Raw genomic sequence first — 17971 nt, forward strand, 5'->3', positions numbered from 1 at the left:
GAAAAAAAAAACACATTCTTTTCTATGAATTGTAAAATCGCTTTCATTTTTTTTTTAAGATATCTTAGATTTTTTTGGAATTACACTGGCTTGTGCTCGATTTTTTTTTTTTTTAAGGAGCAGATGTTTCTGTAACCTTCCCCCCTTCCTATTTAAAGGGATTATAAAAATAGAAGTCCCAAAAAACTCTTAAATGCAACCGCCACGGGGTCTTCCACTGACGCCAATTCCTATAGGCTCCAGTGGCAAGTATTTCTGGGCCAAGGGGGCTTTGAAGTCAACTCTTTGAAGTGAGCCAGGCACTTTCTCAATTCTAAAGGAAGTAAAAATGGAAGCTAAAAAATGGGAAGGAAGACAAAAACACAGGAATGAAAAAGGGGAAGGAGGCAAAGCTCCCTGATTTCATCCTTTACCCAGAGTAACTCCAGACCACTTGATTTTAGGGATATCAGCAAAACATCTGTTATGTACCAACCACTGTGCTAGGGGCTACTACAGAAACAAAGAGAAGACAGAGCCATCTTCTATAAGATTATAACTTATTAAAACAAGGTTAAGACAAACACATAAACCCAAATACAACAGCAAATGTGAAAACCACCATTAGAGAAACAGAAGAGGTAAAGCACCAATGCTCAGAGAAAATATGCCATGGTCAGGCCCTGTGTTCAGTGCTCCAGTTGCCTGAGAGGTAGGTGTATTCTCTGCCCCTTCTTATAAGGGTCTGAGAACATGAACTGATCCACCCAAGATCATTCCTCACATGACAGGCAGGATCTGAACCCAGGTCAAGCCACCATGCTCTTCCCACAGGGTAGTTTCAACAAAAGAAAAAGTATACCTTTTGGGGTCGGGAGAAATTTCTACTGTGAGAGGCTTCATGAACAAGAGGGCCTCTGAGATGGAAACTGGATGATGGCAATTTTAGCTGTGAAGAACATTCCATGCAGAAGGCTCAAATCTCTGGCACCCGGAGGGAAAACAATGAGCAGGCTAGATGAACTAGACCTCCAGCTACGCCTCAGTGGGGCTGGAAAAGGATGGCAGACAGTGAGGAATGAAATACCAAGGTGAAAAATGGCAGCAGGCAGGAGCCATCCAGGGACATGATCAGACGTAGGAGGCTAGCATGTAGCTGCTAGTTGTACACAAAGACCAAAGAATCTTGGAAATTCAATAGTCCTCAACTATTGTTCACGTTCTCCTCCTCAAGCTAATGTCTCATCTGATCCACTCTCTCTAGCTCCCATTTGCGAAGGAAACCCAGCCACAGGGCGGTCCCCCACACACCCACTACACCTCCACTGTGCCTGCTTCATGTGCAAAACCTACAGAAAAAAATACGGGAGGTAAGATTCCTAAGTCCTAACTTAATTTGCTGAAATCCCATATTCTCACCAATTATTCAGGCAAGCACTTTAGAATTCTCAGAATTACCTAAAAATTATGAAACACTGTACTTTACAGAAACTCAAATGCAAGGGTCGGCTCGGCACCTGTGGCTCAAGCGGCTAAGGCGCCAGCCACATACACCTGAGCTGGCGGGTTTGAATCCAGCCCAGACCTGCCAAACAACAATGATGGCTGCAACCAAAAATTATCTGGGCGTTGTGGCGGGTGCCTATAGTCCCGGCTACTTGGGAGGCAGAGGCAGGAGTATTGCTTGAGCCCAGGAATTGGAAGTTGCTGTGAGCTGTGATGCCACAGCACTCTACCCAGGGTGACAGCTTGAGGTTCTGTCTCAAAAAAAAAAAAAAAAAAATGCAAGGGTCAAAACAACTCAGAACTACTGGTCTCTGGGCTAAGGTTCAAAGTCTCCACAACTATCATGATAACACTGAACTTCAAGGTTTCACCCAAATTGCACCAGTACAAGGATTTTTTTTTTTTTTTTTTTTTTTTTAGGGACAGAGCCTCACTCACTTTATCACCCTCAGTAGAGTGCCGTGGCATCACAGCTCACAGCAACCTCCAGCCCTTGGGCTTAGGCAATTCTCTTGCCTCAGCCTCCCAAGTAGCTGGGACTACAGGCACCCACCACAACGCCCTGCTATTTTTTTGTTGCAGTTTGGCTGGGGCGGATTCCAACCCACCACCCTCAGTATATGGGCCAGCGCCTTACTCACTGAGCCACAAGAGCCGCCCAGGATTGATTTTTTTCATACAAACTTTACTAACACCCCTCTCAGTTACAAAGAGAAAGGGTCTAAATAGACTAAAGCTCAGAAATTAGACTAAACCTTGCCCAAGTTCACAGAAAGGTAAGGAGAGATTCTTTGCCACCACCTAAATGACTAGAATCTGAACACTGTCTATTAATTTGGGTCCAATGCTGGGTAATTACAAAATTAAGCATGTTATATGTGACTTTTATCGAGTAAACGACTCTAAATATACTCATGCACAAATCAGTCCAACGCTACACAAACAACAGCTCAAATAATTAGAGTTGCGAAACATACTTGGAACACAGAAGATGTGAAGATACTTAAAGTTCTCTGAAATATATTAAACACTTTTTTTTAGTTTTTAAAAATCATAAAGTTCTTTATTGTTAAAAAATATTAATTTTTTAAGTACAATTTTGTCATGTAAAATATACATAAAATTCTGCCATATATTATTATAATAATATAATACATATTAAAAATATTCTAAAGATTTTTGAAGTGAATGGGTCACGTGAAATGCAAGAAAAACCTGTTCAACACTTTCAGCTACACAGATTTTCTTTGAAATCACCTGTACATAAATTTTTTTAAATAATAACTTTAACCACCACCAGAAAAAAAGGGAGAAGAAAAACTGAACTCAGAAGTGAGATGTTAAACATCCTTCTTTTTTTTTTTTAAATCTGAAAGGAAAAATTGATAAAAAAAAAAAAAGAATCAGAAAGGGGTCCTATCATTATGAGGCCAAAAATCCTCAATCTAGAAAGTTTCAGCTGACTAGTCTGCACTGCAGAAACTCTAAGCAGAAAATATGAGCCAATCCCAGAGAAGGAAAAGTGACTTGCCAGCAACAGCAGCAAGCAGCCTTCTTCGTGCAGGAGACACTGTGCCAGACACTTACATGATTTATTCCTCCCTCTTACAAATGAGAAAACTGAGCTGAGTGGCTCCTGAGAAACAGATGGACGGGTAGGACAATAGGTCTGGGAGGCTGGACTGCCCACAGCACAACCTCCAACTCCTGGGCTTAGGCAATTCTCTGGCCTCAGCCTCCTGAGAGCTGGGACTACAGGCACCGCCACAACGCCTAGCTATTTTTTTTGCAGTTTTTGGCCAGTGCCGGGTTTGAACCCACCACCTGTAGTATATGGGGCCAGCGCCCTACTCAGTGAGCCACAGGCACTGCCCCCGCCTGCCTATTTTTTGTTGCAGTTTGGCTGGACACCCTCAGTATATGGGCCCAGCACCCCACTCACTGACCCACAGGCGCCACCCAGCTTGATCATTCTTACCATCTACTGTGGTTTGAATGTTTGTCCCCTCCAAGATGCATGTGACAATTTAATTGTCAGTGTAATAGTACTAAGAGGCAGGGCCTTTGACAGGTGATTAGGTCATTAGGATTCCATGTCACCGGTGGGACTGGTGCCCTTATACATGTAAGAAGGCAAGTTTGGCCGCCTTGTGCCCCCTCTTTCTCCCTCTCTTTGTTCTTCTGTTTTTCTACCATGTAATGACACAGCAAGAAAGCCCTTGCTAAATGCCAGCACCTTGATATTGGACTTCATAGCCTCCGGGGCTAATAAATCTCTGTTCATTATACATTACCCAGTCTTGGGCATCCTGTTATAACAGCAAAATAGACTCAGATACCATTTCTACTGATGTTTTTCATATTGTTTGATAGGAAGAATTCAATAAATGGTCACTGTCAGTATGAGCTATTAGATCCACCCAGAACCGTGTACAGAAGGGACCCTGCCTTGGAGGAAGGTGAAACAGACAGTATCTAGCCCTTCTTTTAATTTGTCTGCAATTCTAGTGAACCAATAACTATTCAATCCCAGGAAAACCAAGTCCCTCTAACTCTCTGAAAATAGGAATTCGCACAATCCTGTGGCAGTCAGACCACACACACGTGTAACAACACTGAATCTTCAGGCTTGAAAATGGCAAAGCCACTTTTGTTTTTTTAGTGCTATGACCAATCAAGAGTCAAAACCACTTTTAATTGAATAATACAAAAATAGTTCTGCCCTTCCAAATAATAATGAACATTTGCTGCTATTGATAAATTGTCAGGGGATACATAATGAAGTATACTTCAATAATCCACTTAAGAAATTTTCCACACAGAACAACACACAAAACAAAAGCTCTCAGCAATGGCACATTAACATTTAAAAACAAAAATCCCATAGTGGGGTCCAAGCCTACAGCATATTACTCAGGTGAATTAAAACTAGACTCGCTGGAGGTATTTGGGTAGTGAAAGAAAAATAATTTAAATAGTGGTGGCTATTCCCCTTCACACTCTGCAGAAAGCCTGACTTGGGAAACCTAAGTTTACTAATTGAGTTCTAATTCCCCAGGGAGATTTCTCACCATCCTCATGGTGATCTAATGTTTAAGGATATAGATTGCCTTTCACGCCTGTAATCCCAGCACTCTGGGAGGCCGAGGTGGGCGGATTGCCTGAGTTCACAGGTTCGAGACCAGCCTGAGCCACAGCAAGACCTCATCTCTAAAAGTAGCCAGGCGTTGTGGTGGGCGCCTGTAGTCCCAGCTACTTGGGAGGCTGAGGCAAGAGAATCACTTGAGCCCAAGAGTTTCAGGTTGCTGTGAGCTGTGACGCCATGGCACTCTACCAAGGTTGACAAAGTTAGACACTGTCTCAAAAAAAAAAAAAAAAAAAGCCAGTACACACCTTATTCTCAACTGGTGCCACCACCTTTGCACTTACCTAGGGACATTTCAAGATTGGATTTAAAGATTACTCCTTCTCCACGGCTGTCCTGGAATCTGCCTAGGGCAGATTTAGAAGGTGAAGGAATGTAAGAGTCAGAGATGCAGCAGCCGTCTGGCTATGCCAGGCTGCGTGCAAAGACAGTTTCCATGCCTTTCTCATTTACTCTTCACAAGAGACCTCTTTTACACATGAGCAAAGTCCTCACTTATCCTGCTTATCTAGATAGGAAACCAGAAGAACTTCAGGGATGAGACCTAGCCAGTACCCCTGGACAGAGTCAGTGGCAGGGCCAGGCCCAGGCCCAGCATGTGGCTTACTCCTGGCTCTGGGTGCCTCTGCCTGGCTTCTCTCTCCCATCTTAAAGCTGATCACGTGGGCTCCAGCCACTGCAGTGCAAATCCCCTACAGAAGAGGCCCACGTCTTTTTTTTCTTTCTTTGTTAAGAGACAGAGTCTCACTTTGTCGCCCTCGGTAGAGTGCCGTGGCGTCACACAGCTCATAGCAACCTCCAACTCCTGGGCTTAGGCGATTCTCTTGCCTCAGCCTCCCAAGTAGCTGGGACTATAGGCGCCCGCCACAACGCCCGGCTATTTTGTTGTTGTTGTTGCAGTTTGGCCGGGGCCAGGTTTGAGCTGGCTACCTTCTGTGTATGGGGCCGGCACCCTACTCACTGAGCCACAGGCGCAGCCCAGGCCCACATCTTTTCATCTACCTACTCCCGGCAACCTGCACCAGCTGATTTCAAGATGCTCACTCATTGCTCCTGCTGCCTAAAGGACCGCATTCATCCTAGCAATGAGCAATCAATCTAGCCATCGCTAGCAGGTCTCTCAGCCCTGCTGCCTCTCCAAATGAGTAAAGAAATGACGGGAATCTGTATCACACACACTGTCTCGCTTTCTTAAACCGAGTACTCCAACTTTAATATTATCACCCTGACCTTTTAAGGATGCCTAGTCATAGTATTAGCAAACTATTCATATTGTGCCAAATTAATATTTTCCAGGCCTGCTGAGATACAAACTTTCTGAAACAAAGCACAGAAGTGCCACCAGGGCTATGGAGGTGTCTGGGCACATGCTTCTCCTTTTTCAGTTTCTCCTTTCTTATCTCTACCCTGCCTACCATTCCTCTTCTGCGGGCCTCTCCTGTTCCTTCTAATATCCCACTTATCTAGATAGGAAACCAAAAGAACTGGACTTGTTAGGGCAGTCTTTCAGACATGAATGAAAAGACTCTCAGTGGTGGCGCCAGCTCCATATGCCGAGGCCAAACTGCAACAAAAAAATAGCCGGGCGTTGTGGCGGGCGCCCGTAGTCCCAGTTACTCGGGAGGCTGAGGCAGGAGAATCGCCTAAGCCCAGGAGTTGGAGGTTGCTGTGAGCCGTGTGACACCACGGCACTCTACCGAGGGCAATAAAGTGAGACTCTGTCTCTACAAAAAAAAAAAAAAAATTGGGCGGCGCCTGTGGCTCAGTCGGTAAGGCGCAGGCCCCATATACCGAGGGTGGCGGGTTCAAACCCAGCCCCGGCCAAACTGCAACCAAAAAACAGCCGGGCGTTGTGGCGGGCGCCTGTAGTCCCAGCTACTTGGGAGGCTGAGGCAAGAGAATCGCTTAAGCCCAGGAGTTGGAGGTTGCTGTGAGCTGTGTGAGGCCACGGCACTCTACCGAGGGCCATAAAGTGAGACTCTGTCTCTACAAAAAAAAAAAAAAAAAAATTAGGCATAGGCTAATGTTTGCCCTCAGTACAAGCAAGTTGTCTGGAGTGACTCATTGCCGAAAAGACTCTCAGAAAAACATGAAGGCATGCTTTGGGGGACCTGTGTTTTCTCCACTTCTTGGGATTTCTTTTTTTTTTTTTTGGTTTTTGGCCAGGGCTAGGTTTGAACCTGCCACCTCTGGCATGTGGGACAGGCGCCCTACTCCTTCAGCCACAGGCGCCGCCCAACTTCTTGGGATTTCTTTTTCCTGTGGTTTGCCTCTTGGTGCAGAGCGGTGGTTTGGATAATTGCTGTTGCCTTGCCGTTGAAATCCAGGGGGGGAAAAAAGCACTTCCTGGGATAAGGTTCTCTTCTCTTTCAAATTCCCATAGGAATTCATAGGCAGAGGGCCCTTCCCTACCTCAGAAAGTCTGAAACTTTCTTTCCTGGACAATAGGATGTGGAGAGTGAAAGCAAAGCCTATATCCAGTCCTGCCAGGGGCCAGGTCTGGCATTGAGGAAGTCATCCGCACTGTTGCCAAAGGCATTGCTTTCCTTTCCTTCCCCCCATTGTTTGCAGAATGGTGTCTCCTCCAGGCAGTGAGGAAGCTTCCAGGCCAGAAGCTCTGTAACTGCTCTAGGGGAGAAAAAGGGGCTAGTTTTATCACAGGAAAGGGAGTCCTTTCCAGGAGGCCTCCTAATCCTTTCTCTCTCCAGAGGAAAGAAAAAAAACAGGTGGGGGACTCATTCTACTTCCTTCTGTTCCATAGCCCACAACACAAGTTTCAGATTTTCTAAACCGAAACTGAAGATCTGCATTATTCCGTGTTTGCCCAAACACAGAATTCCCTTTTTCATTGTGACCCTGGAAGATGCCCACAAATATGAATTAATTGTTACCTCTGAATTCTTTCCCTCCATTTGGCAGATGCCTGGTCACTCTGTGTCTCCACCTTCTTCTTCATTTAACCATTTAATTGTGAGCCTGAAAGGTGCCCACAACTGCACGGAAGCCCGCTTGTCAACAATGGCACTGGAGAAGGAGACAGGGTACAGTGGAGAGACGAGACCTGGGTTCAAGTCCAGCTCTTCCACTGCAGGGCCCTGAGGCTGGGGCAGACTATTTCTTTTTTTTTTTTTTTTTTTGGAGAGACAGAGTCTCACTGTACCGCCCTCGGGTACAGTGCCGTGGCATCACACAGCTCACAGCAACCTCTAACTCTTGGGCTTACACAATTCTCTTGCCTCAGCCTCCCAAGTAGCTGGGACTACAGTTGCCTGCCACAACGCCCGGCTATTTTTTGGTTGCAGTTTGGCCAGGGCTGGGTTTGAACCCGCCACCCTTGGCATATGGGGCCGGCGCCCTACTCACTGAGCCACAGGCGCCGCCAGGGGCAGACTATTTCTAAGCCTCCACCCAGCACCCACTAGCACAATTATATATATTACCAGCACTTACTACACGTAAGAGTTCCAAAAGGAGGTCTGTAAGGACATCGCATGGTAAAGAGCCCCTGCAGGAGAGAAGGGGTTTCTCACTTTCTGCTTCCACGCATCTACATGATTCAATTTTTCCTGCAGCAGGTGTTACCTCTGAATTCTTTCCCTCCATTTGGCAGATGCCTGGTCACTCTGTGTCTCCACCTTCTTCTTCCCCCTACATGACAGGGGTGGTTCCAGCACAGTGGATCATTGCGGGGCTGTAAGTCAGTGCGTATGAAGTTCTTCTAACAGAGCTGGCTTGGTAAGCACCACACAGGGTGCTTAGGTGATTGTGTGGGTTTTGTTTTTTATTCTACTTATGCAACCTATAATACTGTAATATAACGCTCGAAAGTGCTTTGTAATCTCCCTTGTGCTACACAAATAAATCATAGCAACAGAGAGAGACATTTACCTTTACAAGTTTTTTTTTTGTGTGTGTGTGTTTTGTTTTTTTTTTTTTTTTCTTTTGGCCGGGGCTGGGCTTGAACCCACCACCTCTGGTATATGGGGCCGGCACCCTACTCCTTGAGCCATAGGCGCCGCCCCCCTTTACAAGTTTTTTAATCTAACAGAGGATATACAACTTACAGGAAAAAGACTTACAGATGTTTCTACAAGACTGAAATGCAGACCTGTGCAATGGGGAAAGCTGATGGGCACCCCAGGGAGGGAGGGAAGACAAGAGGTCCTGGAAGGGTCACCTCCTCCCAGGAGGGATACCCATGGAGGACACAGAGAAGCAGGAAGGGCCAAGTAAACCCCAGTGGGGAAAGGGGAGAACCTCTTTCCCTGGTTCTCCTTTTAAACTGGCAACATGGCCTGCCTACTTGGGTTCATTCCTTACCCCTTGTTCAACAGGAAAACATTCTGAGGATCCTAGAACAGACAGCCAGGCTGTGGCAAGCTGACCCCATAGCCACTACGGCCCAGTGTCAACCCAAACAGTCTGACATTGCTGTCTCCCCCCCTCAAAAGTTCCAACCCTTCCCACTTTACCTAACAATTGCAATCAGTGTAACCTGGCTTGTTGTACCCTCAATGAATCCCCAACAATAAAAAAAAAAAAGTTCCAACCCTCCCCTCTTTATGATCTAACCCAGCCTTTAGGAAGGAGACCTCCAATTCACCAGGGGAAGGGCTGTGACAACAGGGCTCAGGGGCCTTCACAACCTGCACCCCACCCCCAAGAAATTACACATGAAGAAGAGAGAGGGTCCATTTGTCTCTTGGTCAAACTGGGCATCAGAGGGGTAAACGTGTACTTTGAGGGACCCTGTTCTACACATGAACTAAAAATGGGAGGAAACACAAGCTGAGAACAGCACTTAGAGAGCCTAAGAAATGGTTTTTAAATCTCCTCTAAAATTGAAACTGAACTTCGGGCACCCACTTAAGAGCTGGACTTTCAAGGAGCAGAAAATCAACTTTCAGGCAGCATAAAAGAAAAAAAAAATCACTGAGAATCAAAACTAAAGCCAAATTATGAGCTCTTTTAAAAACACACACACACACACAAAGCTGAGAACTTTCTACAACAAATGCCAAATTTTTAGCTTGGGAGAAAAACAGAAGCCTTCGGGTAAAATAAACAGAAGGGGGAAAATGTTCCCCTAGCATAAACCAAGGGGAACCTCCTTCCCGCAGATCAAGTTCTGACCTTTACGTGAACTCAAAATAACTAGCTCATGATTTCGCAAAGCGAGAGGAATGGCAAGCATTTTGAATGATGCTAAAAATCTTAGTTCTTCTCTGGCTTTTTGTTAGGCAGCCAAGTGTATCGGTCAGGGCAAAAATAGCTAAAAAATGTGCACTTCCCTATGTCAGGAAAGACTGGTGAGGCCACTGCAAACAGCCACCCCCAGAAGCCTGCCGGAACACTGCCCCCAACCGACATGCGGAAACCAGAATTGTCAATGAGAACCAAGCAAGGAAGGCTGATTTCCTTTTGTTCACTCATTGACCACATATTTATTGAGCACCTACTATGTGCCATACCTATGAGCAAGAAACTAAAATCCTTCTTCCCTAAAATTGGATTTTTAATATGGATGTAATCCATCCTTACCTGATAAATGCATCGATGTACAAAGTCATGACAATAAAAAATAATTAATTTAAAAAAATAAAAAACAAAAAAATGAAATTGATTTTTAAATGAAAGCATGAGTTTTCTTTTGTACAACTTAAACGGGCATCTAAGACATTTCCTCACACCCTCGTTCCTACTCACAAATCTGCTCCCGCCTGGCTCCTATTTCCATATAGCCAAGTAAGCCTGGAACGCACACCAACTCCCTTATTCCCGCATCCATCCAAGTACAGCCACAGACAACCTGCTCAGGAACAAATCTTAGCCCCAGGCTGATAAGGAACATCTCTACCTAAGGACATGCCTGTTGGCAGGGCTGGCAGGGATGGGTGATGAAATGAGAGCAGATTTACAGAAAGGTGCTTGAGAAACAAAGCTATTTGAGGGCAGAGAGCCCCTTGCTGTTCTATGCTTATGCCCTTCCATCCGTCACAGGCTATTTGTGTCGCCATAGACGCTGAGCTCAGTATAGAGCAGGAGATCAGTATTTGCTGAATTCCCTGCCATTGCTGTTTATGATGATGCTACAGCAGTAACAACATAGGGACAAGAACTGAGGAGGGGCCAGGCACTCTTCTCAGAAATCCGTAAGTTAGTGCCATTACGACCCCCACTTTACAGATGAGAAGACCAAGATAAAGAAAGGTTGAGGAAGACATCCAGAGTCACACAACATGCAGCGTTTCCATCCACTCGGCCCTTAGTAGCAAGTAAGAAGGTTGCTTTTCTCCATAAGTACTCCAGAAGCAAGGAGCTCGCCCTGCACACTTACAGGTGCTCAGGGTCCCCCCAGGATGGGACAGGGACTTCGGGAGCAGTGTATAAGAAGAGAGAGATGAGCATCCCGGCTCTACCACCAAGTGTGTGGCCCTGGACAGGTCAATTGGCCTGCTTCAGTCTCAGTTTCCGTGTTTACCCAATGGTGGTCACGATGGTGCCTCCCTTAGAGGGTTACTGTGGGTGACACAGCACAGCCTGCATCTGTGCCTATGACTATCAGCAGTCACACCCTCACACACATCATCCACACTCTGGTCACACTAAGCCAGTCCCTTGTACAGGGCTTTCCCAGGAGCCCCACACGTGACAACTTTGTGACCCTTTGCCCAGACAAGATCACAGGGCCACCCCTACGTGTGAGTGATACTATGAAGCAGAGACAAGGAAATTTTGGGATTAAGTAAGACATCAGCAGTGCCCTCCCATGGTGGTAGAACCATCCCCAGACAGGACCTGGCACACGGTCCTGAGGGCTCTGTGGGGGCAGGCCCGAGTCGTGAGCAATCTCTGCCTCCTCTGAGGTTCCTAAGAAGCCACTGGTCACACAGAACTTGAAAGCAGCACATTAGTCTGGAAGAATGGGGCTAAGGAAGAGAGGCAGGGTAGAAGCTTTCCTCTCTGTTAAGAGGCTGGGAGCTCCCCATTGCTCAAGAGATGCAGACCCTAATGAATTTCTAAAATTAAATTTTTCCTAACAAGTTTATTAAGGTGTTGGTTCTAATAAAAGCATTAAACAGGCTAGGAGCTTCTTGTAGATGTATTAAAATTAACAGGAGCCCCTGAAAGAATCTGGCATTACCTCACTGGCTTCCGACTTCTCCTTCAATACTGCATGTTTCCAACTTTGTGGGTGGGTAGAGCAAATGTTTGTTTTTGGAACACACTGGTTTATTTTGTTGTTTGTGTAGCAACATGAATTTGGATCCTTAAAAAAAAAAAAACTGCTTCTATAAGTTATGAAAAGTGGCAGCTCATGAGAGCTCAATCTTTGTTTACACTACACTATACACACTTTAATGGCAAGGAGAATTTTCATGGAGCATGCTGTCTGGCTGAAAACAGAACTTCTCAAAAATGTTTTTCAAAAGATGAAACTGCATTCACATGTTATTTCACGAAGCCACCTCTTGAATTCTCAGTAAACACAGCCCCCAATCATTTTAAATTTTCCTAATGGCAAAAATCTATTTCGCAAACCTGGAGGGAAAAATTAAGGCACATCTTCACTTTTGAAAGCCTGATGTACTATGGTTGACCTAAACAGCAAGCTAATATGGGGCCAATCATTCCATTTACCAGGGAGTTCTTCACTTAACAGAACGTCCCCTCTGCAGAGAAGGCTTCCCAGAACCCATTTTCAAGAAGGGACTCCATGAACCATGCTCAAAGCTCCTTTATGGCCTCCATCCACTGGGTTTAATGGTGCTTACGGGATTTGCGTTTGAGGCAGTGGAGGCAGGAGGCAGCAGACTCTGGGAGCTGAAACCCAGAGCTAAAGCACAGCCTCTCTGCTCCCAGGCACACAACCCTGCACCAATGACTTCTCCTTTCCTTGCTCCACCTGTGAAATGGAGCTGTTTGCTGGCTCCTGCTCCATCCCAGGTACACACAGCACCAGTCTCCAATGTACTTATAGAACCATACTCTGTACCTGCTTTGTACCACACACTGTCCCAAGAGCTGCAGATGCATCAGTCAACAAAACAGATCAGCATCCTCACAAAGCCTACATTTTAATTCCGTATATTAGAGACAGTGAGAGCTAGGAGTGAAAAATGAAGCAAGGTGATGGGGGATGAGGCATGCTGAGGGGCGGCTATTGTAAAGGGGGTGCTCAGGGAAGCCTCTTTGGAGGGTAGAGGAAGTGAGGAGAGGCCCACACAGTGCTTGGGGAGAGGGTGTTTGGAGCAAAAGAACCACAGCTGTGCAAAGCCCACAGGCAGGTGTGAACCCGATGTGTTCTAGGAACCACGAGGGCCGGTGTGGCTGCACAGTGTGGGCAGAAAGTGGAAGAAGAGGCCAGGGAGCCGATGGGCCGATCACACGGATCATCGTGAGAGCCATGCCTCCTCCCCTGGGTGTGCGAGGGCATCACTGCAGGGTTAGGAACAGAAAAGTGACATGCTCTGACTTTCGTTTTTAAAAAGGATCATTCTTTTTAAAAGAAGGGGGACAAGGGCAGACGTGGAGGGACCAGAGAGGAGACCCCACCATACCCCAGGTGGCCTGGACCCAGGCAGCAGCCAGGGAGATGTGACAAGAAGGGCTTGAATTTGTTCTGAAGGTCAAGCCCACACAATGGCAGAGGTACGGGGTTTGAGAGAAGGGGGCCAAGGAAGATCCACAGTTTGGGGTATAAGGAACTGAAAGAATGAAGTAGCCATGAACTGTGGTGGGGAAAACTGGCTAGAACCACTGGCAGAGGTGAGGTTTCTTGTTTTCTGTAAGGGGGGCATGTGTTTCTTTAAATGGTAATTGCGGCAAACAGCCTTCTTCTCTACTTCTGGTCTCCAAACAAAGACTCTTTCCCTCCCAACTCCTGGCTCCTCTCTGCTCCTCCACACTGTTCCCTCTCAGATGGTCTCCTCCATCCAGGAGTTTCACAGGGGTCACCCCTCCACTCATGTTCAAAGGCCTCTGGGTAACCAACGCTGCCCATCACTGGGTGTGTGCATTTACCTAATCGCGGTTCACACCAGGAAGCTCGTGCTGCCCCACACCTAAGGCACATCCTCCAACCAAGGCTTTGTCAGTAACTAAGGTGACACTTTGATCTCTACCTTCTTTGTACCATGCCTTGCTGAAGTGGTTCAAAAATCTGAAAACCAAAGCCCGGCGCAGTGGCTCATGCCTATAATTCTAGCAGTCTGGGAGGCCGAGTCAGGTGGATTACCTGAGCTCACAGGTTAGAGACCAGCCTGAGCAAGAGCAAGACCCCCATCTCTAAAAAACAGCCAGGCATGTGGTGGGCACCTACAGTCCCAGCTACTCAGGAGGCTGAGGCAAGAAAATCGCTTGAGCCCAAGAGTTTAAGGTTGCTGTGAGCTATGATGCCACGGCACTCTATCAAGGGTAACAAAGTGAGACTGTCTCAAAAATTAAAAAAAAAAAGAGGCAGGCGCAGTGGCTGACACCCGTAATCCTAGCACTCTGGGAGGCCAAGGTGGGTAGATAGCTTGAGCTCACAAGTTCAAGACCAACCTGAGCAAAAGTGAGACCTAGTCTCTACTAGAAATAGAAAAACTGAGGTGAGAGGATCACTTGAGCCCAAGTTGGAGGTTGCTGTGAGCTCATAATAACCCCCTAGCATACTTAGCAAATGATGCCTAAGCACCTGTCACTAAGCAGTCACAGTGACACCGCCCCCCCAGGCAGCTGGAGGGAGGTGGGAGTCCTTCAACATTAGCATCACTGGACAGTGGAGAGGACGACTCAGAGTCCAGCACTGTGCCGTGCCCACAGCATCAGGAGACAGCGTGCACACCGCAGTCCACCCAGATGTTCTGATTCTAACATCCATGTCCTTTTTATACTTATGAGCTGGGTGACCTGGGGCAAGTACTTAACCTCTCTACATCTGAGTTTTATCACCTGTAAAAGAGAGATTCTAATAGCACCTACATCTTGTTGGGCTACTGTGAGGTGCTTGGAAGAAAATCTGACACAGCATAAGCGCTCAGTAACTGTCATCATCATCATCATCATTACCATGCCATTTTACCTCTCTAATAATTAGGATAACAGACACAACTACGAAACATTACTCTATGGCAAGAAGTATACATTAAATGTTTTACATGCAATAATCTTACAATATAATCTACAAGTTTTGTCCCCATGCTACAGTCAGGAATCTGAAGCTCAGAGAACAAGGGATCCGAACTTGGGTCTTACCAATTATTTGGCAGAAACACATTTACTGCATAAAATAAAGCCACACGTGTGCTTCTAACTTCTATTCAAATGTTAAAAATACATGCGGAATTAAGGGCGCCTCCCTGCTACACAAAGTTTCTTTGAGGCGCCTTAGCCCAGAAATACAAAAGGGGAAAAGCTCCACAATTCTTGTTAACGTTATCCATGGAGTGTGATACTAATCACCCGAGACCACATCCTATACCCACCACAACCTGAAAACCCACTTCCTCTCCAGAACACATCCCAGGAAGCAAAAGTCAACATTCAGCTCCGGCCTCTCCAAGAACACCCTGCATGTTGACGTATGCGTGCCAGCAAGTGACCGAGCTGGAAAAACATTCTCCCACAGTCTGGAAAGGGATCAGAGTGCTTTGGGCTGAAATGCATCTCGTCTTCAACACAGCTTATTATTCCCAGCCTAGCAGAGCTGAAACCAAGCAAGCTAGCAGGGTCCTAGCACCACCAGTCAAGAGAAGGGCCCTTTTCTGGACCCCCAACTTCAGAGATCTACCTTCCTCACCTGCCCCCCAGGCCTCCACGTGGAGTGGTAGAAGGGTACATCTGTCCGCTCGCCATGGAAGCCAGCCCACCTTAATGTAGGGAGCCTACGGGCCCTTCTGAGACGCAGTGTAGGGGTGGCAGTGTTCTTCACATGTCAGTCATGGGACCAGCCCTCAAGCCTCCTAAGGCAAGAATTCATCAGGAACGTTGCAGAGAGGATGTGACTGGCACACTGATGGTGGAAGGAAAATTAAGAAGAAAAAGCAGACAGTGGACTACATTAACCCCAGAGATCTGAAAGGTGATTTGGAGCCTTCCAACCCCAAGAATTACCATTGTATCAAAACTTCCATGCTTCTACATTGAACAGTTTGATGAGAATATTTCAGATTCTACATGAAACCAGCATATTGTACCCCTTGATTGCACTAATGTACACAGCTATGATTTAACAATAAAATAAAAAATAAAAAAATAAAAACTTCCATGCTTATCAGCAATCCATCAGGCAAAAATGCCCACCTCTGAAAAAATCCACAGTATGCCATGCACGCATGGCAAGTCGTGAGTGCTTTGGAGAGTTGATCCCCCACCGCCAGGGGATTCATATGCCTCCCTTCACAAAGTCCCGCCAAAGGCACTGTGAGAAACACACAGTGGCCCTTTTTGACAACTGTGGAAACTCACACTCCAAGGAGTTAAATAACTTGTTCTGATACGAAACCAGGAGAGTGGAAATAAAACCTGCTCTGACTCAGAGCTCATGCTCCACTTTTTTTTTCAAAAAAAGGGCTATTGGGGCAACATCATGAGAGGTCTGGCGTTCATCAGGTACTACGAGCGGTGGGCAAAACAGCAGAGAGCAAACCGCACAGTAAAACAAGACAGGAGTCAGAAGCTGGTACGTCTCTGCCTCACAGGCAAGTCACTCAAATACGGGGCCAATTTAACATCCTGACTGCCACGCTAGAAAAATCTTTTTTTTTTGGCTCGGAGCCTTTGGCTCAAGCGGCTAAGGTGCCAGCCACATACACCTGAGCTGGTGGGTTCAAATCCAGCCTAGGCCCACCAAACAATGATGGCTGCAAAAAAAAAAAACAACAGCCGGGCGTTGTAGCGGGCACCCGTAGTCCCAGCCAGCTACTTGGGAGGCAGAGGCAGGAGAATCACTTGATCCCAGGAGGTTGAGGCTGCTGTGAGCAGTGATGCCACAGTACTCTACCCAGGCAACAGCTTGTGGCTCTGTCTCAAAAAAAAAAAAAATCTTTTTTTGCTTGGGGCCATGGTGTTTTAGTAGGTCAAGAGATATGTAAGTTATATATGCTTCACACGGCCCCGGGCTCAAAAACTAGCATAAATACAATTCACATGGCAATTAACGTGTTAAGATAATGCCTCCACTTGCCAGAAGTGCAAAATACAAAAAAGATAATGCAGACAAAGTACTTGGCACATAAGAAGAGCTGAGATGTCACTTCTCTCACACAACTTCCTTGTGAAATAGAAACAATGACCTCTGCTTTACAGGGCTTCTATGAGAACAGAAGGGCCAGGCAGCTGAAACCTCTTGGCAAACTCTAAGTTTGCACACTGGGCCCCCTTGGCCAAGACCAGCCCCAGACATGTTTTGTTTGGCCATATATATATAGTCTTTTCTTAAATGTGAATTGGGTGCCTGCATTTAAACAACAGAACAGTTCCCATAAAAATATGATTTCTTGCTTCTTTGGGGCAAAAAAGAAAAATCAGAGACGATCTGAGCCACATCCTCACATGGCACTAAAGGACTGGGGCTGAGTGGCAGCCGCCTCGCCCTCCACACCAGTGCCCTCAGCGTGCTTCCCTCATCTCTGTGGCTGGGGGCCCAGTGAGGTGGTATAAGAGGGACCAGCTGCACACTCAGTCAACACTGCTTTCTACATTCCTGCCAATTGCACTGTGAGATTTTTGGTACTACTTCCCTGCTACCCAGGGGCACAAGAAGGGCATTTCACTGATGACAGTAATGTCTCATGGGAAAGCAAGCATGACACTCCCCCAGCTCTTCTCTGTGCCCTGGGTCCATCTGTCCCAGCCTCTAATATCTGGGCTTCTGCTAATTAAGTCACTCCCCTTAAAAGTATCAGTGAAGAAATGCAGACCCATGATACCTCTGGCCTCGTCTGGCCTCAGCAGCTTCTCACCGCCCAGAGGGTACAAGCCTTTGTCATGCAGGACAGAGATGCCAGTGGCCTTGCTTTTGCAGCTCTGGCACTGACCCTTGGGCTACAAGGGCCCAAAGGTTAGCCATTCCAGGCTAAAATCAGGAAGTGGGGTCACCCATGGGCTCCAGAGATGTCCAGCGTCTCCTGCAGTCCGGGCAGGGAAAAGCTTTTGATCATGAGAGAGAGGCCAGTGCCTGTCCCAAGTGAACCATACTCTCACATTTCAAGAGCCTAAAAACTGCCCATCTCAGCTCCCAACACAAACCCACAGTTGAATCATGACTCCATTACGTCTGCAGACCAAGTACAAATCGTGAGCTGGACGTCACTTATAGACATGATATTTCATGCCTTTCTAAAAATTCTAAATTTA

The 17971-nt window shown here is 46.5% G+C and overlaps 1 protein-coding gene across 1 annotated transcript in view; it reads right to left on the bottom strand.

Annotated features, from left to right (window-relative positions):
* PTPRJ (protein tyrosine phosphatase receptor type J) overlaps positions 1 to 17971 on the bottom strand; it is a 172347-nt gene that overhangs the window by 83405 nt on the left and 70971 nt on the right. The gene's annotated exons all lie outside the window — the stretch shown is intronic.

Source organism: Nycticebus coucang, chromosome 14 (genome assembly GCF_027406575.1).
Source record: "Nycticebus coucang isolate mNycCou1 chromosome 14, mNycCou1.pri, whole genome shotgun sequence".
NCBI lineage: Eukaryota > Metazoa > Chordata > Mammalia > Primates > Lorisidae > Nycticebus > Nycticebus coucang.